General features: G+C 44.2%; 1 long non-coding RNA gene across 1 annotated transcript; it reads left to right on the forward strand.

The window, feature by feature from the left end:
• Window positions 1–1,091: 1,091 nt before the first annotated feature.
• On the forward strand, window positions 1,092–10,666 carry LOC147597884 (uncharacterized). Its single transcript, XR_015261046.1, has 2 exons — window positions 1,092–1,738; window positions 9,126–10,666. It is a non-coding gene; the product is annotated as an uncharacterized LOC147597884 (long non-coding RNA).
• The last annotated feature ends 11,136 nt before the right edge of the window (window positions 10,667–21,802 follow it).

The raw sequence follows: 21,802 nt of genomic DNA on the forward strand, positions 1-21,802 counted from the left end.
GTGCGGAGTCAGGTGCTGGGCACTGGGAGCCCCTGCTCGCAGCCCCCTTGCCTGGGGGAAGGTGGGGGTCTGGGGGAAGGCCTGGCTGTGCACTGTGTCTCGGGGGGCATACCTGCGCTCCGCATTGTGTGGTGCATCCCTGGAAAATGCAGGGATCGGCCTCCTAAGGCACAATGCAGATTTAGTCGTCATCTTTGTCTCCCCCCCTCCGCTCCGCTCCCTGCTGATGTTAACTGTCTGTATTATTATTTATTGTTATCAAGGGATTTGGTTTGATCAATGAAGTGTATATGCGTCTGACGGACATTGGGAGAGGAAATGCTTGGAGAATGAGTAACATGTCTGCAGCGGAGGGTGTGTGTGAGGGAGAGAGGGGGCACCGGTACTGGGAGCATTGACTGATGAGTTCATTTTGCAGTCCAAGGGCATATAGCTGGTAAATTAGCACATATTGCAAATATAGGCTGGTGCGAGAGGCAGCGGTGCTGCCATTGAGCAGAGGGGTGGGTGTGGAGCGGGGGGGGGGGCGGTCGAGGAGAGGAGATTGTCAGCTCTAAAGTCACCGCGGGCATGAGCCAGGCAGTCTGCCTGCCTCCCTGCAGGCGCGGGGCGTGAGATTTCCACGGGCGGGCTGCGGCGTGGCGTGGTGGGGGGAGCGGGGAGGGGGGGGGACCGAGATAGAGCCGCGGTGGATTTTATTGTTTTAAAATCCAGATCCAGCCAGAGGGATGCTAGGCGAAGGGCTGCGGTCCCACCACTTCCCCCCCCACCCCCCCCCCAGCTCCCCTCCTCCTTCCTCCTTCCCGCACCCCCCAGCCCGCACCCCCTCGGGAAGGGGGCGTGGGGCCGGTGTCCGGCTGCCCGCCGGGGCCGGGGCAGCCGCGGCGACGGGTTTTTTTTTTCCCGGGAGCTGAAGAGAAGATTGGGGAGGGGTGAGCGGGGCGGGTGCGTGTGTGCGAGGCGGGCGGCGGGGGGAGCCGGGCCCTTATTCTGTTAAAGATTTAAGTAGGCATGCGAGGAATCTCTAGGATAGTTGGCAAAGGGCGAGGGTGGGGAGGGGGGGGAAGGATCCAAAAGAGTCTGTAACCAGACACGGAGGCTTTCCAGGAGTGAGAGTGTGTGAGAGAGACGGAGCCGGAGCGAGAGGCAGAGAGGGGGCAGTGTGGTCTAGTACATTCTCATCTGGTCGTTGATTTGAGCCTGATGCTTGCTGTCCCTCAACAGCCTCCCTTGCCTGTATTTTTTCTTTCCCCCTCTCCTCTCCTTTCCCTTCTACTTCATCGAAGCCTAGGGGAGCCAGTAAAGATTAAATGTGCTTTCTAAAAGGCAGCCACTTCATGCAGCTATGTCTACTCCCCCCTCCCCAGCACCCACCCCCCACTCCCCCTTTTTGAAATAAAAAAAAAAAAAAAAGAGAGAGAGGGGGAGACAGAGAGGGGGAGAAGGAAGGAGGAGGAAGAGGAGGACTATAGTTTAATGATGTCGGGACTGGCTGATCCAGAAGGAGGAAAAAAAAAAAAAAACAAACCAAAAAAAAAAAAACCAAACCAAAGCAAAAAAAAAAAAAAAAAATTGAGATCCTGGACGAGGAAGGACTTTGGTGAATGGGCTGAGACTCCTGAGGTGAGAAAAGGACGGAGCGAGCGATGATGGTTCCGGGGCCGGGGGGGGGACCTGCTCTGGCAGCGCCGGGCGAGGAGCGGCGGATATTTTTGCCTTTTGAAACCCGGGCCCTCCGGTACGTCTGGGCTTCTCCCCCGCTTCTGCCGCTGGGCCCAAAGCGGTGGCAGAGCCGGGTGCGGATTTGTTTGGGGGTGGTGGTTGCGGGGTGGGGGGTGGCGGGGGGGGGGTGGAAAGAGGGAGGAAAGGGAGGGAGGGAAGGGGAGAAGAGCGGAGAAGGAGGCGGCGAGCCGGGGACGAAATCCTGCTCTCGGTTATGGCCGGCGAAAATTTCCATTGGCTGGGCTCGCACAAGGTGCTCGGAGAGAGGAGTGGGTGCAGGATGGAGCCCTTTGTGTGTGTGTGTGTGTGCGAGTGAGTGTGCGGGGAGCGTGGGGACCCTCCTCTCCCGGGGAAAGCGGGTTTTTTTTTTTTTTCCTCCAGATTTCCCTTCGCAGCCCGGGCCCGGGGCTGCCCGCGCCCGCCCTCCCCGCTGACAGCCCGCGGCCGGCGCGGGAGCTGGGAGCGGGCCGCAGCCCCGGCCCCTTCTCCTGATAATAATTATTATTAATAATAATAATAATAACAACAACCACCAGCAGCGGCATTGGTGGGAGCGCGGAGGGAGGCAGGCGAGGAGCTGCGGAGGAATTCGGTTCCTTTTCCTCTTCCCCCCTTTTCTTTTCCTTGATATATTCCCTTTTTTTTTTTTTTTAAAAAAAATGTTTTAAAAATGCAAGCGGCTTGCCCAGCTGCACACACCCACCCTCGCCTCCCTCCCCCGGCTTGCGCACACCGCACGCTCGCACTCGCTCGCTCGCCCGCTGCCGCTCGGGTGTCAAAACCCGCCGGGCCCCCAGCCCGCTCCGGGCACAGCCCCTGCCCCGAGCCCGCCCGGGGGTCGCGCCCGCTCCCCCCCACCTCCCCACCGCCGGGCTTTTCCCCCTGCTCTTGGCGCTGAAGATCGGAGCCTCCCCCGCTTCCAAATGGTGAGTTTCTACCTGATTTTTTTTTCTCTTTCTTTTTTTTTTTTTTTTTTTAATTTTCCCCCCCTCTCCTGTGGCGGCTCGGGGTTTTCTCCTCCGCGGGGCTGGCGGAGGGGGCGGGGAGGCAGCGCCTTTATGCTCGGCACGCTTTGTGCCGGCCGGCCGGAGGGACAGCCCGCATATTCCTGCTCGTATTCCTGCGTCCCTCTTCCTTGAAACAATGAAAATAATTCCGTCACTGCCCCGGCTTCCCTCTCCTTTCGTCCTCCTCGTCATTTAAACGCGGAGACTTTTCACGTACTGGTCGCAGGCGACCTTGTTGGAAGCCGTAAGGAACCTGCCGCGCCTTGTCATTTTTGTATAAACGATTAAAAATGGAATGTATTCTCTCAACAGAGGGTCCTTAGAGAAGCTCTTTCCTTCCACCTGTGTGTCCTTTTTTGTAATTTTGAGCCGTGAATTGAACTTGCCTGCTATTCTTGTCCTCTCTCTCCTTTTTATCTTTTATTTTAGATCCCTGGGTTTTTTGTTGTTGTTGTTTGTTTTTTGGTTTTGTTTTTTTTTTGTTGTTGTTTTTGGTTTTGGTTTTTTTTTTTTGCAAGAAATAGTTTGTTGCGCCCCTCTCAATCCCTGAGACCCTAACTTGTGATGTTTAGCTTTTAAATCCACGGGTTAGGCTCTTGGGAGCTGTGAGTTGTGCTTTGACATCTTTATTTTATTTTATAAATATATCTTCTCTATCTTTGTATATGTGTGTGCGCGCGTGTGTATATATGTAGACGTATACACACACATACGATGGCGTTTAGTAGACCTTTTAAGGGAAAAAAAAGTGTATCTCTCCTCCTTAGGGCTGATGGGCTAATAGCAGGGCGGTGGTGATGGCCATTTACTGTAAAAATCTCTCAAATTAAAGCTCGCGTTTGTATGACAGAGAGATTTTTTTTTTTTTTTTCTGTGTGTGTACAGTCAAGAGATAATTTTTCAGCTGATGCAGATATGGGGGTGTACGTGTGTACACATACAGCATTATTGTATACGCGTGTGTAGATAAGATCCCCCCCCGATACGGATGGATGTAAATATGGCCATGGAGGTGTGTGTGCAGCTACACGCACGGGTGATACGTGTGTATGAATATGTATGCAGGTAAATAAAACCCTAGATATCTCTGTATATATTTACATATGTGGCTATATTTATATACATGCCTGTGTTTTCATGCTGAGAGAGAGATTTGCCTTGCTGCAGGCCACTGCATAGAGCATCTCTCCCTCTCTCTGATTTTTTTTTTTTTTTTTTTCCCCCCCTCCCCTTCTTGAGAGCAACACAGAGTACCCTGAGAGCGTAACAGTAACAGCTCGGTACATTGGTGCTTGACCTCAGCCGAAATCCCAGCATGCCTCGTGCTCCCAAGTTTAAAACTGAACGATTAATCTTGGAAATGTGCTCTATGGGCGCGCGCGCACACACACACACACACAAAAAAAAAAAAAAAAAAGAAAAAGAAAAAAAAAAAAAGGGGGGGAAAAAGTGAAAAAGCCAGGAGATGTGTGGGATCTTGTGGATCATCAGGTGAAAAATAAGCTAAAGGATAAACCGGTTGCATGTACCAGTGGTTGGAAACTACTAAAAAGCAGTTCTGAGCAAATGCTGAAGTTTTGTCTTAGTCCTTTTCTAGAACCTAAAACTTTCCTGCTTTTCCAGTCAAAATGATATGTAAATGACAAATCAGAAATGTTAAACGTGTTTCCTGCTGCTGTTTTTTCTTTATTAGATTTTTATATCGCTGTAAAATTAATTATGGTTGGAACTGTATTTCTTATCTCTGTTCTGCAAGGCAATTTATAATGAAGTTACTGTACCTTGTTACGGCACCGAATTACTGTTTGATATTTGAATGCAAATGCTTTAGCTTAAACCACAACGCACCAAAAATGAATTGCTGGTGTAACATTTTGGTGTTTAATAGCGTAGGAGATGTCTGTTGGTTCCCGTTATTTAATAGTTATTGAACTGGAAAAGGTTGCTTGTTTTATTTTTTTTTTAACCTTCTTTTTATTGACGCTGTAATTCCATTGACTATTTTACCTCCGTTGAAAAAAAAAAATACCAGCAAAGCAGTAAATTCTGATTTTGTATATTATTCCGAAAGCCCTCTAATTTCCAAGGGAGAAAGTTATTCCGAGTGGCATTTATTCGGGGTTACCTGGTGGCCGTTATAAAGCAGAATAGGGCACGCTAGAGCCCAGCCACCTTTGTCCGGCTCTTCCCTCCGCCTCACACGGGCAAAAAGTCGGTTGTGGTTTTTTTTTTCTTTCTTTCTCCTTCTGAAGCTGATTTTAATCTCGGTCCCCCCCCCAGCCCCCCGGCTTTTGTCTGCCAGGGGTTTTTGCCCGCGGTACCTTTCCCTCCCGCATCTCTCCCGCACCCGCGTCGGCTGCCACCGCGCTGCTCCCTTCTCCCAGGGTGGGGTTTTTATTTTATTTATTTATTTTATTTTTTTTAGTGGGGGGGAGCCCCCCCAGCTCCCCCTCCCTCCCCGCAGGCTGCAGAACCGCTATTGTCTCCGCGCTGCCTCCGCCTGGGCTGCGCGGTGCGGAGCGCGGGGGGGGGGGGGGGGGGGAGATGGGGGGGGCGGGAGTTGCGCGGGGCTCTGCGGCAAAACAATGGGCGGGGGGGGGGAGTTGGGGGGGGCTCCCCTCCCCGCCCGGCGCGGTGAGGAGCATTAATTGGGAGCTGGTTCAATCACTGCCAGTCTAGACTCGCCCAGACACATCAATTAGGGGGCTGGCGGCTTTAAAGGGAGAGCGCGGCTGCGAGAGGGCAGGGCCTGCGCACGGGCGGAACGGCACAGACGGGAAGCGAAATGAAGGGAAGCGAAATAGGTGAAATAAAGTAGAGTAAAAGGAAATAAAGTGAAATAAAGTAGAGTAAAAGGAAATAAAGTGAAATAAAGTAGAGTAAAAGGAAATAAAGTGAAATAAAGCAAAAGGAATTAAAATAAAATAGGGTCAAATAAATTAAAGTAAAAAAAATTGAAGTGAAATAAAATAAAGTCAAACAAAATGCAAACCAATAAAATAAAATAAAAAACAATTGGCAGGAATTAAAACAAGAGGGAAGATTAAAAACTGGACCCCCCCACCCTCCTCTCCTCGTGGAAAAGGCGAGAAGAGGGAATAACTCCTGGAATAGAACGCATTTTCTCTGCCCCCTCCCCAGCCTACCAGCACAGGGCGTGCGGGTTCAGGGGGGTTTCTCAGCCGGATTTGTGCGTGTGATCCGAAGAAATGTCGGCGTTACTGAAGCTTAATTACATTATAAGTATCCAGTTGGAATAATTTCTTTGTGAGCAAATGTAAATCCATCCAGAACAACTCCTGCAACGTTTTTGCCTTCTGCAGACAAAAGAAGGGGTGTTGCATTTTGGTTTTATTTTTGCTTTATGCATATAGCTATAAGGCTTTCTTGCCTTAGCGTTACATAGATCCCTCAGTGATAATTTCATCAGTCTCTGTAGTTGTACATTTTCACTGGAATAAAAGGAAGCTGGGGACAAAAAGACATTTTTAAAAATCTGAACAGGAAAATGGAAGAGAAAATAAATACTAGGCGTTAATTTAATTAACAAATAGAATAAGTAAGTCAGGCTTAGTAAGGACTGAAGATCTTATTCAGCACTAAAAAAAATACCAGACTGGGACTAGTTTCAATTAAATGTACGTATAATATGCTATCGTGACATTTAGTATAACACGTTCCCAAGTATTCTGTGCAATATGTGATGCAAATAATTAAAAGGAGGAAAGAAACAAAGTAAGGCATTTTTTTTAAACATTGCTTTAAAAAAAAAATAATGCAAATTTTGCAAAACTCAGATGTCTAGGAGTTTTGTCTGGGCAGCAACTGTAGCATTTAGCCCTGTGACTTTGACCTCATTGTAGCTGAGTTGGAACTTGCTTTTCCAAGTTGAAAGGCGTGGGGTTTGGTGGCAGTAAAAGGTAAAAAAGGTCCAAGGCGTTCTGCAGTTTTCCACTGTTGCTCTTTTAGTTCAAGAGTTTTAACAGTACCTCAAATTGCATAGTGCTGCAGCTCAAAAAAAATGGAGAATACTCTTCCTGCCTTTCTCTCCTGAATCATTTCCAAAGCACTTGAGGATTTATTGGGCCAGAGACCAAATTATAGTTGAGATACTACGTAGTGCTGATTAGGTGATTGATTAATTTCTAATTGATTTCTAATTCAAAACTTCATTCACATTATAAATCCTTGATATTAAAATGCAGCTTAGGTTGAAATCTGATGGCAGCCTCTTCACAAAGTCATATCAACCCAGTCAAAATGCTGTTTGAAAATGGCGTAATATACCTCTTTTTTTGTTGGATTTGTTAACTCTTTAATTTCTCTGAGGTGAAATCTTTGACCATACTTCAGTACTTTAAAGTAATGAAATGTTTATTCATAGTATGTTTGCACCCAACTCCAATAATAAGAGAAGACACCGCACTGCCCAGCGTACAAAGTAAATGTTACTCTCTAATAACTGTCAAATGATTTTGCATACTTTAGTGGCCACTTTCCTTTTGTGCTGTTTTTTTTTCCCTTTTCTGTGAGTAGTGTGGAATGCAGAGGTAGAGTTAAGTTCAGACTGTGGGCGTACAAAAGGTACGCGTTTCCCAGTGTCTGCAGCTCTGCAGAAGGCTGCTGCTCGCGATGCTTGGCAGAAGAGCCTCTCTGCCAACTGCACTGCATTCTTGCTGCCCTGCCTTTTTCCCAGGGCTCAGAAGGAAAGAGCATCTCAGTTCTTCTTCACTCTTGGGAACACACACATTGTTTCAATAATCCAGGCAATAAATGCTAATTAGTAATGCTTAAGGACCCTACCAGTCAGAGTAATTATCGTAATTTACCTCTTCCTTGTTAGAAACATTCCTTGCTGATTTTAAATTTTTTGAAGCGATAGTTTCTTTCCTCTTCCTCTGGAAAACGTTCCTTGTTGCGTTAGCAGTAAGAATATGGGTCTGCTGTAGCGTCGAAACGCGTTTCGCATATTGCACAGGGAACTGGAACTAGAGATAAGTACGTGTAAAGATTTTCCCACATGTAACAATTTGGTTTAAAACTGATATTTTTGCTTTGCCGTCCCTCTCTGCTCCCCTCCTTCTCCAGCACCACCAAAACCCACTTACAGAGGGAGAACAAAGGAAATCGCTAACTATAGAGGCATCATTAAGTACAAACAGCAACAGCAAGATAGGGTGTGTGATATGACAACATACTTTATTGCACAAAAGTAGAGATAATTAAATAATTCAATGATATTCTTAGCACAAAGATCTTTCAGAAGCCATCAAGAAAATGGATCTCATCAAATCTAATAATATGCTACATTTCCCAAAGATCCTCTATTTTCCACAATGTTGCTACTGTTTCACCACCTGATACCATAACCCAAAAGGTTACAAATAGTTGCAGATTTAATTGGGCTATTTCTCAAAATAATATTTTCTGCATAAGGTGATTAGGTATTTAGAGGAAGTGAGTATGTACAGCTGGAATTTCCAATATTAGTTGACAATAGGGAAAAAGATCATAGCTTCAGAAAAGCCAGATCTATTATAAGTGATCCATTAAAAAGATGAAATTATCAGCTAGGAGCCACTCTTGGGTTGAGAGCGATGGGGCTGACTCATTTTGATTTGGAGCTGGTGAATGAATGCTGAAGTCCGAGATCTTTTTATAGAGTTAATTGGGGACCTAGATTTGCCTGTTTTCAGCTTTTCTCGACATTGAAAAATGCCTGGCATAATCTAGGAGAGGTCTGGGACCTCTGGTGTAACGTGGACTCCAATTTCAAGGCCAGAGCCTTGTCTCGTTTGCCAGCGGTACAAACTGGGGAGAACTCCACTCTCGTCAGTCGAGTTGTTGTCTTCAGTAGGACAACGATGACTGTCATGCCATTCAAACACTTTTTCCCTAGATAAATGAGGGTTTTTTAGCTGGAATCGGTGACTGTATGTGGTCATGAGCACAATCCAGGCTGCCAGTCTACGGATCCTATACAGGAGAGCAGGCTGCATGGACAGTTACCTGCAGGGCATTGTTACTGCTGCTGGAAAACTCCGTTAGGTGTGTTCTCAGTAATTAGGTGCATCAAATATTACTCAGAATATCTCATTGTATTATTCAGAATACCTCATTATACTGCCTTGATCTGAATGTATCCACAAGTTTATGTGATGCGTTTACAAACTGTAATTTGCTGTCTCTGTATTGGATGTATTCAAGGTTACTTTTTCCTCTGCCAAACAAAGGCATATCTGAAAATTTGACTTTGCCAGGCAGTTAAACGTCTCCTGTTGTAAGTGAAATGTCAACCTTTAAATAATGGAAGGGGATGTGTATCAGTCTTTTAGATACAGCACTAGTTCTTGCTTTTTCTCTGGGCCCAAACTGAACTTTCCTCCTGTGTTACAGTTGTGGTGCGTATTGACCCATGGACTGCCCAGACAAGTAATGCTGTGGGGTAAGATGCTACGGTTTGTAATTCTTTGTTACGCATGTCAGGTGGAACGTAGAGGCTCACCCTGAAATTGCACAGCGCCTGATCTGGCAGTGTCCCTAGTACACAGAAGGAGACTTTTCCCTGCTCCAAAGAGATGGGGATTGATTTATGTAAGGTAGATGGAGCATGAGGGGAAAAGGTACCAAAAAGTGGTTTGCCCAAGGAAGCACAGTACGTCATCAGCAAAGCAATAATTCATGTTTCCTGGTTTACAGGGCTGCTGTACTTAATAGCATACATTCTTCCTCTGTGGAACTCTCCAGGTTGTGAATAAGGTTACTGGTTGCCAGAGTACCCTCTCGTGTCCACCCAGATGTAATCATGAAAGAGTATGTTACTTCTGTCAGCAAGTCATGCATTTTTCCTCTTTTGTTTTTGTGTCATTCACCCAATGCTCTGGCAACTGTATTTGATATATGAGGGCATTACAACCAATTTAAAAATATATATATATTTTTCAAGATGAAAGATGAGTCTCTGATTTACATGGTAGTCAAAGTGATTGTGGAAGGCTGAGTCTACTGCAATTGTTTTTATTTAACAGCTCTTCCCACGCTGTAGTCGGTGAATCTCTAGTCGCCTGAACTGAAATGTCTGACACGTATAGAATCACTTATTTGCTGGCCCTTGTATCCTTGATCAATGGTGTCATGCTCACAGAGCTCCACCTACAAACAGTGGGCTGATGGTACACTGGCTATAAATTGTATGTTCTTTAAGAAGTTGGGGGAGGGGGCATAAAAGTATGAACAGAGGCTTTGCTGTGCAATATGTGCTTCTCATGCTGTCCTTTAAGTAAGGGGTAGTCTCCAGCAGCAACTGTTGAATGATGGCTTGGACTTTTGAGAAACAAGGAGCAGATGAGCTCTGGCAGAATTTATTTCTTGCTGCTGACTCTCAGATGATGACTACTCGTGTCAAACAGCCAACATGCTGACTGAAACTGGTGCTATTTGCTGTTGTATGCCTTTGGAAGACAGGACAGAAGGGGTGCCCTTTGGTCTCCTGTATGGTAAAGAGAAGGATAAGCTAAGTCAACTCCTGAGAAGTCTCCAAACAGCTCCCTCTGGCTACTGCAAGAAGCTGAACCGATGGCTTCTGTTCCCTGGAAGCTGCGTCTGATCATCACAGGCCATTATGTACTTCTCACTTGACTGCCCTGCTGGTAACTCCACTTTTAAGATGAATTATGCAAGAAATGCTGTGAAGCATCAGACATTCAGGAGCTGAGGATTGGGAAGAGTCCTGTCTCAGTGCACGAACTCATTTCTGGATAAATCTGAGACTCACCTGGGTTCCAGTTTCTCCGCAAAGGATAAAAAGTGGAAAGGAACAAAAAATAATCGGTGGACTTTGCTTTTCCTGTGCATGTGTGCTTGTATCATGTCTGAACTTGCAGAGAACGTACTTGGTTATTCACAAGGAATCCAGTAAATGGTGAATCTGTAAATCAGTTACTTATGTGTTTGTCTCATTTGATTACCCCTTTCCCCCAGGGCATTCCCTTCCTTTTAGAGCACCTAGTTCTCCTTCAAGAGGGGATGGGGTGGTTGGGGCTGGGTTCTTCTTGGGGCTAGGACGGGGGGGAGAATTCCATCTTGGGAAGAGGGTTGGTGGGCTCGTGGAGCACCTCACACACCGACTGATCAAAATTTGCCTTCAGATCTTTCGTTTTGTTGCGTTGTCACTTCACAAATATCTGGCAGGGGAAGGTGATTTAGAAGACATGTTGCATCTCACTGTTGAGGGCCAAAATACACTAAAAACTCCCATAATCTGTATTCCTTTCTCCTACATTTCATAGGTAGTTCAGAAATAACAGTACAGCTTTGGCATAATTCCTGTTCTTCTTCATCCCCCTTTGATCTTTTTCGGAAGACCTAACATCCTGTGTGTAGTTTTGGGGTGTAATGTGGATTTTGAAAAATGCTGAAACATAATTGGAGGAGGAGGAGGGAAGCCCTGGTTTTGAATTAGTGGTATTCTGTTTGCTGTCTTTACGTCAGCATTCAGTTCCTTTTGGAATATATGAATAGAAGAGTTAAAAATAGTGATCAAAACCCAGTAAAAACACGACATTTTAGTACAATTGCCAAAAGTATTCAATGAGAATCTGAAGTCCCCATATTCCTCAGGCAGCCAAATGCTTCTTTTTCTTACAATCATGGCATACAAACTGGCATTGCAAAGACAAATAGAATTGCTCCCTTTTTTTTTCCTCTTTCCACATTTTAGGCAGAACTTTCCCCAAATTCAGCCCCCAAAGGCACAAGCCTCTATTTATTGTGCTTGCATGGAGGACTCTGTATTAGTTGGTGCAAACTGGGAGCTGGAGATAGGCAAAAGGAGGCTCCAGTGGCAGAACCAAAGCTTAGACTGGTGTTTCTCATGAGGAATCTCTCCAAGTCCATACACGAAACTGCAGTGGGACAGCGGGGGAGGTGTTTTTCCACATTTATCTTTTCAGTTGAGATATAAACCCCAAGGTCTCCTGTGTTGTTCAGGGACAGATGTCCAGGGAGAACAGGGAGAAGTTATGTTCCTTTGGCACGTGCTGTGTGAAACCTTTCCTTCTTTTTTTTCCCTCCTCCTTTTTTTTTTTTTAATTCCTGTTTTGATTTCAATACCTGAAAGAGACAACACTGTTGTTGGAACTATCTCCTCACTTCAGAAATAAAAAAACAAAATATTCTGGGATGTGTTTGATCCTCTCCAGGTTGGAATCTGTCTGTTGGAAAACAACACAGGGCTTAATGTTATAAAACATATGGAACAATATATGAGTGTGTTTTGTTCACATATGATCGTACCTCATTATTTAGTAACGCATCACTTCTACAGCAAGTTCCGTCTGTGGATCTCAAGGCACTTTCTGCAGAGAGCTGAATTAACTCTCACAAGTCCTTTTGTGAGGTGGGTATGGAAATGTTTCTGTTCCTTGTTCACATGAGGGGAAACACCAGCAGAGAATCAAGTCTCTTATTTTCAAGATTTTTAACCTCTGCGTCCTCCTTTCCACACTTTCATTTTCCTGATGACATGGAGTAAGACTATTCATTTTCAACCCAACTGTCCAAAAAAAGTATCAAGCACAGTAGGCTCAAATATAATTTGTTGGGTTTTTCTGTTGTTTGTTTGTTTGTTTGTTTGTTTTCCTGAAGCAGGGCAGGGGAGACTGGCTTTCAGTACAGACAGATTGTTTTTCAGAAGGCTGACGTTCTCTTATTCTCCGCAGAGTTTGTGGGACGGGAAGGTGCCGAACACCTCTGAAAATCAACCTAACCGAAAAGCACTGGTGAGAAAGTTTGGCTTCAGCATTTTGCCTGAGATGGCGGAGCTGATAATTGCATTTCAGTTTTCTGAGATCCAGTCCGTTACTACAGCTGTAAATCACAGTGCCTGCAATCACTTGCCCAATGCACCCTTAGTTTAAAATGTTTCCTTGACAGCCGTTTCCATCTGTACCTATGAGGACCCCTCAAATGCAGGTAATTCAGCGGTGGAGGGGTAAAGCTGTGCCTTCAGCAGCTTAGTGCGGGCACTGTAACCTGCTGACTCCTACCCCCCATTCTCTCTCTCCGTAAAGCAGTTTCGGATGTTCAGACCTGAGTACACTACATTTGGCAGCTTGAACAGCTTTTACATCTGTAAGGATTTTATGTCCTAGTCAGGGAATCTGCTTTCTTACACTTACTGGGTCACGTTAGGCTAATTTCAACACAATCTCCCTAATCATCTGCACCATTTGCTTGCTCTTTAGCTTGAGACTTGGGGAAAAAAAAGATTTGTTCTCCGCACCGGGAAGTCCAGGTGCCAGCTGAGTGCTCACAGCCTCTGAGGCTACACCACTCCAGCATCTGAACTCGGGCCTGGGCTTAAGCTTGTGAGGCCCAGTGAACTGAACTAAGAGCCAGGTTTGCAATGCCAATCAGCTCTCATTATATGGGTAGTGTCTGAGGTTATGATTTCCCCCCAAAAAAAGAAAAGTTCCAGTTCACATTAGCCTGAACAAGGCAAGTCATATGGAAAAGGTGCACATACAAATTTTTGTGAAATTTAGACCCTGACTTCTTCAGATGCCAAGTTTGTTTTGACCTTAAGACTAAAAAGCTCCGATCTGCATATGTGGGAAATCCTGGGGTTTTGTTTTGTTTTGTTTTAAATAGCTAACAAAACCCTCACTGACTCTGCACATATTCTCCTCTATCACTAAATTTTGCCTTACAGGATAGATTGATAGCCACAGCTCTTTTCAGATAAATATAACAGCAATGAAGTAAATCTGGGAGAAGTATGCAGGAATACCCTAGCTAAGCAGTAGCTGAAAAATAAAGCATGGTTTTTGCCATGTGAAGCATTAGTTTAGATGGGACACTGGGATCCCTTGCACTTCATGAGCTCCAGTTCTACTGGGGTCAATGGAGTGACTGCGGAGGTACATTAATGTAAGTCCTACCGCGTGGTCCAGAACAGCCTAGCCCAGAGAGGTTTGGAGGCTGTGACCAGGGGATAAAGTGGGAGGGGTGTTCCGTTAGGGAACGTAGCTTTGATTTTGGTAGCAGCCTGCCCCTACTTTTTGCATCATCTGGGCCAGAATAACTTTTCATATGGACCTCAGCTTTTCCTTGTTTGCTGCTTAACAGAAGACAAAAGTAATAGGCTTTCCAGTGGCCCTCCCCCTGACTTTGTCAAGGGAATTAGTTCTTGAAATCTTTGACATTGTTGGTGGCTCTATGTTTCTTCAATGAAACCAAACATTGTTACTGCTAGAGGAGATGCAAAAGTAGAGATGTTTAAAAGACTGAGCACTTAAACATGCACTTTTTTTTTTCTTTTTATGAGTTTATTTCTGAGGTTTGGCTTTTTCTCTATATCTGCTACCTTCAGAGCCTTGCCTCTTTCCTAAGAGCTGGACTTTGGTTGATGGAAAAACCACACATGCAATGGGACAAATGCTTTCTTAAGCTGCCTCTAATGTTATTGTCAGAATTGCACCAGGAATAATTTTGATTCAGAGACAGTAAGATCAGATGTTAAAACACTGAACTCATCAGCAGGAGATCTTGTTCCTGCTGAGATGAGTCAAGCCCATTCTCCTAGACATTTTTTATCCATATCAAGAGGAAGTTTGGAACTAGATTTAATCTATTTCTCAGAAGTTGCTGATGCTTTCATGTAAGATGAGGAGTTTGTTCTCAAGACAGGAACAAATTTTTGGAGCCATCACAAGACTTCCTCTGATTGGTGTACCGAAGAGATGGACTAATTTGATATATGAGGGCCATAATAGTTATTACTATCTCTCCAAACACACACATCAAATTCCTTTCCTACCTTCACACACCCACAGCCCCTGTCCCATGCTTAGGAACACAAAAAATGGAGAATTAGGCCCCACCTCACCATTCAGTGTTCCTAAAGAGATCCAGCTGAGTAAACCAAAGCGATTGGAACCAGCCTTTCATCTACTAATGGTCTAATGGGATCCCTTTGTGTTGATTTTAGCACTTTCTCTTCTTGGCTGAATTAAAGAATCCACTGCAGTAATGCCCAACCTTTTATTGTTGTGCCATGTTATTCATGAATTATTCCAGTTTCATGGTTATTTTTGTTTTGGCCTATAGCCTGTTTTAAAATATTTGTAAAACAAAAGAAAGGAACATAGTTTCTCCACTTCCTGTCTGTCTGTCTAGAGATGTGGGGCCAAACACTTTCCAGCTTTGAGAATCTCACTGGTAGTTAATGAGAGTATGGGATGGTGTGAACTAAGAGCTTGGCATCCATAGACTTGCGCGTGTTCTAGGCAAGTTCTAGTCCACCTCCTGCTCCTCAGCAGTGATTATTAGTGACCTGTCCCTAGAAAAACGTAGCAAAACCAGAACTCATGTCCTGAGTTTCCTTAAACTGCAGGCAAAATTGGGACCTGGACTTGATTTATCCTGCCAGTCAGCCTTTCTTTTCCTTTGGAAGAAGACCCAGCAAAGTGTGTTGAGAACTTAGTCCCACCTTTGATGAATAAAATCCTGTCGCATCCAGGTCTACACAAACCACTTAAAAAGAATGAAACACAGAGGTAATATTAAGCATTATTATGTGATAAGGGAAATTCCCCTGCCCCTTCAGTAACAATGGGTCAGTCCATCTAATATTGCACAAACTGCCATCTTTTCGAAAGATGTCTGAACATTCAGTCAATGGAGCATTGGGTGCTTTATAATTTAAATTGTAATAAATCACAGTATGCCACAAGCTGTATTGAGCTGCATCAAGTTACATTCCCACCAATAACATGCGGTAACCAGATGAAATCAGTGTGACATGATGTAATTGAACTGAAAATTCAATGCATGCACTGTTTTGTCTTTAAAAGTTGGCTTAATTAGGTTTCTTAAAAATTAGGGGGATTTTCTTAAAATCACTGCCAGTGTCACATTTTGACTCTCTATTTCTGCCCTTCATTTAGTTTAAATAATGAGCACATGGGGCCTGCCCTTAAGTCCATTGAACTCTATTAAAAGATTACTATTGATTCCAGACTTTGGACCTGTCCGATCAGGAATTGTGCAGTAGAATATAGAAAAACACTATAGTGCATTTCTAGGACAGCTGGGCTAACATGCTCCGACAAGTTCCTTGGGGAGGAAGTTTGTGCTTCCACAAACTAATACTAATTCCATGAACTACCATGGTTTGGAAAAATTTCCTTACGTTTAGTTTCCCCTCGCTCCCTTTCTGAAGTAGAAGTAATGAGGTACAATAATTTTACCTCTCCTAAGCAGTCTCTTATTTCTCAGAGTGATATTCTCCTGGACCACCTTAATGAATTCCCTCCTCTTCTTGGTTTTGTACACATTTCAGATATTTATACAAGATGTATGAAGATAAAAGGATTATCCATACATTATTGTTTCTGAAACAGAGGACTAAAGCTAAACATTATCTGGTTCAGTCCCCAGCTGATGTAAATCATTCTAGCTCTCCTGGAAGTTGCTGCTGAAATGTTTTTGAGCACCCAGTTAGGGATTGCTTTCTGCAGGAATGGGAGGAGGGAGAGCACTGAATAAAACTGACAGGAACAAACTCGTGCCACCTGTGATGATGCCTGTGGATGCCCAGTGTGCTGGAAAGGCATCATAGAGCTGGGCTCTGCTGCCAGAGGTGAAGCTGTGATGAGGTGATGGCTTGGGCTGCCAGGGCCAATGTCCCTGCTAACAGTGCCAGGTAATTCTGGGGTGGAAATGCAGTGACACAGAAATTAGACTGACCTAGTTACCTGAGTAAGTGTGCAGAGCTCTTACTGAGCTAGATCATGGTGAAGTGCCTGCGATGTATGTTGGCTGAAATGTTACTGAGGTTAACTAGCTCAGGCCTAGCTAAGTGTCCTGATCTCAATTGCTGTGGCACTTAAGCCCCCATCTAGTTCTGCTCAATTTATTGCTGCGGAGTTACAATGACAAGGCTGAAACCCCTTGTGAGCGTGAGGCTGCTGTAACTTCCAGTGGGTAGAGCTGAGGTGTGAGAAGGGGGACTATTGCATCTGGCTCATTTTCCCCAAAACAAGAGAGGTATAATAGGAGATGAAAAGACATAGTGACTTGATAAGAAAGATGCGAGTGAAATGGGAAATCTGAGGAGAAAAATGCGGGAAAGGGGGAAAGTAAACCAGGAATAAACTCTGACTCCAGCTGTAAAAGGGTAGGTGCTGGACGGCATTAGCTCGTTGTGTGCAGCTCCCTCAGAGTGCAGGGTCACTGGTGAGGCACTTGGAGTGTCTGTGGGGACAGCAGAACTCCCTGTAGTGCTACTACAAGGGAAGGCAGGATCGTCCTTGCCTCCAGCTAACCAACCCTGGCAGCACCGATGCAGGGTGCAGCCGTGCCTTCCCTTAGCCTGTGCAAAATCCTCCACTGCGCATTAAACTGTCTTTTTTTTTTTTTTTTTTTTTTTAAGCAGGGCTTTTAAACCCAGATTAAGAGGTGATAGCGTGTGCAATTGTGCTGGCGTTTCTAGTGGGAGATGCCTCCTGTACTCCCCTTCCACTGAAAGCTGCAGTGAGCAGTAGCTGCTGGAAATAGCAGTGGAGTGAAGCTCTGCTGCAATCAGAGCACATGAGCATCCATGAGCAGAGCTTAATGTTCCACTCTTCTTTCTTCACATGCTTTATAAAAGTTAATTAAAGGAGGCTGGGATTTGAAAAGTCAGAAGTATCGCTGCCAAACCAGCTCTTCAGTGTTCCCTTTATTGTTCCCTCTGACCAGAACATCAGCACAGACCTCATTCCTACTACTTGCATACCATACTTCCACAAACTTAATCATTACAATGTGGTAAAGAGCAATAGATTATCAGATGTTCAGATAAGATGGATCTACTGGCCATGGTACAGTTTTAGGGGAAAAAATACAATAATTATTAAACCCCTCACTTTACAGGCATGGGGAAATGGAACAATTTGCCCCAAATTTCACATTGAGCCATTTGCGGAGTGAGGGAAATGACTGAGGTAATAACATGGCTGTATTGACAGCAGTGCCAGGCTATAGGCTCTAACTGTCGAGTAGTGCGTGTGCAGCGTTACTGCAATAAAGAGGATATGAAACTTAGACTGGTGCACCTTGTTCTGCTGCACCAGATGAGAGAGCGTAGATATCATCCTCTTGTGGAAGACATTCCCAACACCTCTTACATCCTGCGAACTCCCAGCCTGTTGTAATACATCGAAGCAGCGGAGACAAAATCTTTAACAAATGGGGCCAGGAAGGAAACGGCTTTAGTTCTTTGGCCAGAAAGACTCTCTGATGAGCAGCAGTTTACATGACTACAAGCAGACAAGAACCCTCTGGGCTTTTTTTAAAGTCTTGTGGTCTTCATATTTATAGGAGAAAAATGCCAAGAAATATCAAAGCTGTATCTTGTCTTAGTTTGTTAGCACAGTTCCCCAGCCTGCAAAGTTGATCCTTTTTATTGGACATGAAGAAACCCCTCTTTTCCTGTCTGTTTCCAGTGAGAACTATCTAAGCTTGGCACAGAGGCCCTCCAACAGCTTTCAATAAGGTCTTCAGCCTCTGGCCCTGAAGCTGAAAGTTACCATGGCCCTTTCATGCTTAAATTCCTAGTAGGAAGTTTGGTTTTTCGTGCTTTACTATGGTTTCCCTACTAACTTTGATCTTCACTCTTGGGAGTCTCATTTACACCCAGCTGCATCCGCATCTCTGGCCTTAATCTTTCATAACTGAGTGGCCTACTTATCAAAGTGTGACAGCTATCTTAACCCCCCACCCACTTGCCAGTGTAGATGTAGCAGACTCTCCAAGTGTTATGAAAACAGATAAGTTAATTGACTAGGCTGTTTCTTGTCACATTCCAAATATTTGGTCTCCTTTGTCACTGAGCTTGAGTCCCTCAATTCTCTATCAATATAGTCCCCATCTCCATAGCATCTGAGAGGTTTTTTTCAGACTAGCATGTTTCCATGAGCAACTGATTCATTTTTTTGCTCACTACTTTGCTGGACATTGGTTTTTTTTCTGGAAGGGCCACGTTGTCACGTGCAAAGACTAACAATTACTATATTCTTGATGTGCGTATGTAGTACCAGCTATCTCAGCGTGAGTCAGCAATGTCATCATATTGGTGTGTTGTGTGTGAGTAATAAATGTGCCCCTCTACCAAGCAGAGCCTTGGGTGTAGGACAATGTCTTCTCTTGGGTCTGTGCTTCAGTAATGACTTGAAGCAACCACTCTGCAGGAGAAACAGCAAGAGTGGTTAGAGGTTTATGAGTAATGACTTTTTTTTTTGGGAAAAAATATCTGAGAGATTGGGGTTTTTATGCAAGAGAAGAGAAGGCTGAAAGTGAAACTTGAAAATTGCCTTCAAATACATTAAAAAAAAAAGAAGCAGAGAAGGGAATACATTGTTCTCCATGTCCACTGGAGATGAGGCCCACAAGACAGTTCTCTGATTTTTCTCAAAGAAAAAAAAAATTATTGTGCCAATACAATCTGACAGAAAAAGGATCTGCTGGATTGCAGGGTGTAATACATTTTGCCTTTTGCCTGCATTTGTTGGTCTACTGTGGATTGGTGACAGGTGGGTGGTTTTTTTTTCTTCCCTGTAGCTTCCTCCTTGGCAGTCCATCTAAAAGTGGCTTATATTTTGTTATTACCTCTGATGGTTAGCAAGCGACCGTATCTACGAGTTAACTCTCATTTATGATCTTCTCATAATGATAAAGTGATTCTTTTAAGAGTCCTGTTGCTTGCCAAAAACCTATTATAGCAGAAGTCTAAAGCAAATTTCAAAATAATTCATTGGACAACTGCACTCTGAGTAAGAAGCACTAGGAAGGTTCTCATTCAACACCATCATTTAAATACATTTTAATGTACCTGTAACCAGAATACCCAGATGCTATGTGTGTAAGTGCAGCATTGCATCTCTCCAACAGAACTGTTTTCCCCAGTCTTCTTTTATAAATGCTGCGTTTGTCCCTGCGTGTTTTCAGGCAGGACTGCCGGAGAAGCTTGCTGGGAAATAGCTGAGTTGGCTCTCCACAAAGACTAAGCAGCAGAGAAGGACTTACCTACACAGGCAGGTGCAAAGAGACCAAAGCTCCTCTTGCCTATGTCCAGAGCTGGTCAAATTGAGCTGACTGTGGTCTGGAAGCCGTGCAGCCGTGTTAATGTATCAGGAAATATGAACTAGGGCTGGAGCTGGTTCACATCCACAGCATAGACATGCAGGACCATGCAGGAGCTGACTCCATGGAAATGAAGGGAAGCTGTGCACCTTGCCACAAGCAGATAGTTCTCCCACAGACTGTCCATGAGGTCAAACCATGCTGGGTGGTTTTGGGTCCAGATACAAAATCCATTAAGTATATAAAGATGTGTTCTTTGTGGTATTTCAGGATATTTATAAATCATTCTCCTTCAAATACAAGATCATTCACAAAGGGGAAAGCCTTGTTAACTGAGTTATTTCCTTTTTTGAGCCTCTTATGCTAAGAATTAGTTGGGATTTCTTTTTTTTTTTTTTTTCTACAATCACATGAGTTCTGTGACTCACAAGAGCTGTAGGTGGTATTATTTGTTTTGGTGTCTGGAACCCCAACATCAAACTTGTCTTTGTCAGGAGATTGATACAATGTTGGTTTTGGCGAGAAGCATGGTAGGAGAAAGGACATCACTTAGCAGATACTTAAAATGTGGTCAGGCTCTGAAAAGTGACTCTTAGAAATGACATTGTGGTTTTCCATATTTATTTTCTCTCAACAACTTCCAGAAACAATCTGCTGAGTTCACAAATCTAAAGGTGATTTGTTGAGCTGTCACCTCTCGGTGCTCAATGGAGGGTTTTGAAATCCCCGCCCTTTTCCATGTGCCTCTTCCATCATCACTGCTAATAAGGATTCCACAACTGGAAACTAGCTGACATGTTGCTGATGGATGCACGAGGCTGAGTAAACTCCTGCTTGCTCTTCCACAGCTCCCTCGGCTTATCTGGCGTAAGAAGGGCCATAATTCAGCTTTAGCTGGAGTTAACACAGAGGTGCACAGAAGGAAGACTGTAAAGCAGCAGTAGGACAGTCTAGTGGTTAAGACGTGGCTCCAAAACTGAGGAGTCATCTCTTAATTCCATCCCCATCTTTAAAACGATGCACAGTCATGATGGCTATACTCTATACTGCCTTGCCCAGCTGTGGGATTAGGCAGAGCTAGGAAAAGCAGTTTAGAATTAGTCAAGATGACAAATATGTAGATATTTTCTTTTACTATGATTGCTTTTCCATTTAGCCAAGGCAGGTATAAGGAATGCCCAAAGCTTAAAGGAGCATTTCCCAAAGTTTGGTTTTCATGGTTCTGCCGTTCGGCTGTGGGATCTTCCATATAGCAAAAGACACCTATGCTACATGACAGTATGAGATAGAGGAGAAACAGAATTGACATGTCGCAACTGGAGAAGTGCTGTACTTTACCATATTCTCCAAATCTCCTGATTTTTGGGAATTAGTGAGGCAGATAAAGCAGAATTTCTTTTCTTTCTTTCTCACAATGCAGAAAGTGTGGAAAAAACAGGAAATTTAAAGATCTAAATGCTTTTTGCATTGGACAAAATTTATTTAGGAGTTGCAAGATACCATCAAGAGTAAGACCTTCAGATTTTATAAATTCAGTTGGTAACAGACAAATTCTAATGAAGATTCCTGTTACCTCTTGAAAACTGAATGGAAAAGATGTGCAGAAGGAATAAGCCAGCTTTCAAATGAAGGGTTTGGAAAGCAACTTGCAATAAAGGCAAGTTTGTAATTTTGCTAGTGATAACTTTCTCGAATGGAGACTGGCAAGTGAAGTAACCAGATCACTCCTTCAGCCTGAAATGCAGTCGCTGGCTTCCTGGTACCTGTGCAGGATGTCAGCTAAAGCTACGTGTTAACACGTGGATGATATTAATCTGGCTTCAAAACTTAGCATAACTGTACTTAATGCAACATTCTTGCCTGAAAACCAAAGCTAATTAGTCCATGTGGAACAAAGCTGCTGATGCAACTAGACTGCTGCTGATGCCAGAGCTAGCAGGGGTTCTTCT

Source organism: Chlamydotis macqueenii, chromosome 24, assembly GCF_036417535.1.
Source record: "Chlamydotis macqueenii isolate bChlMac1 chromosome 24, bChlMac1.mat, whole genome shotgun sequence".
Lineage (NCBI taxonomy): Eukaryota > Metazoa > Chordata > Aves > Otidiformes > Otididae > Chlamydotis > Chlamydotis macqueenii.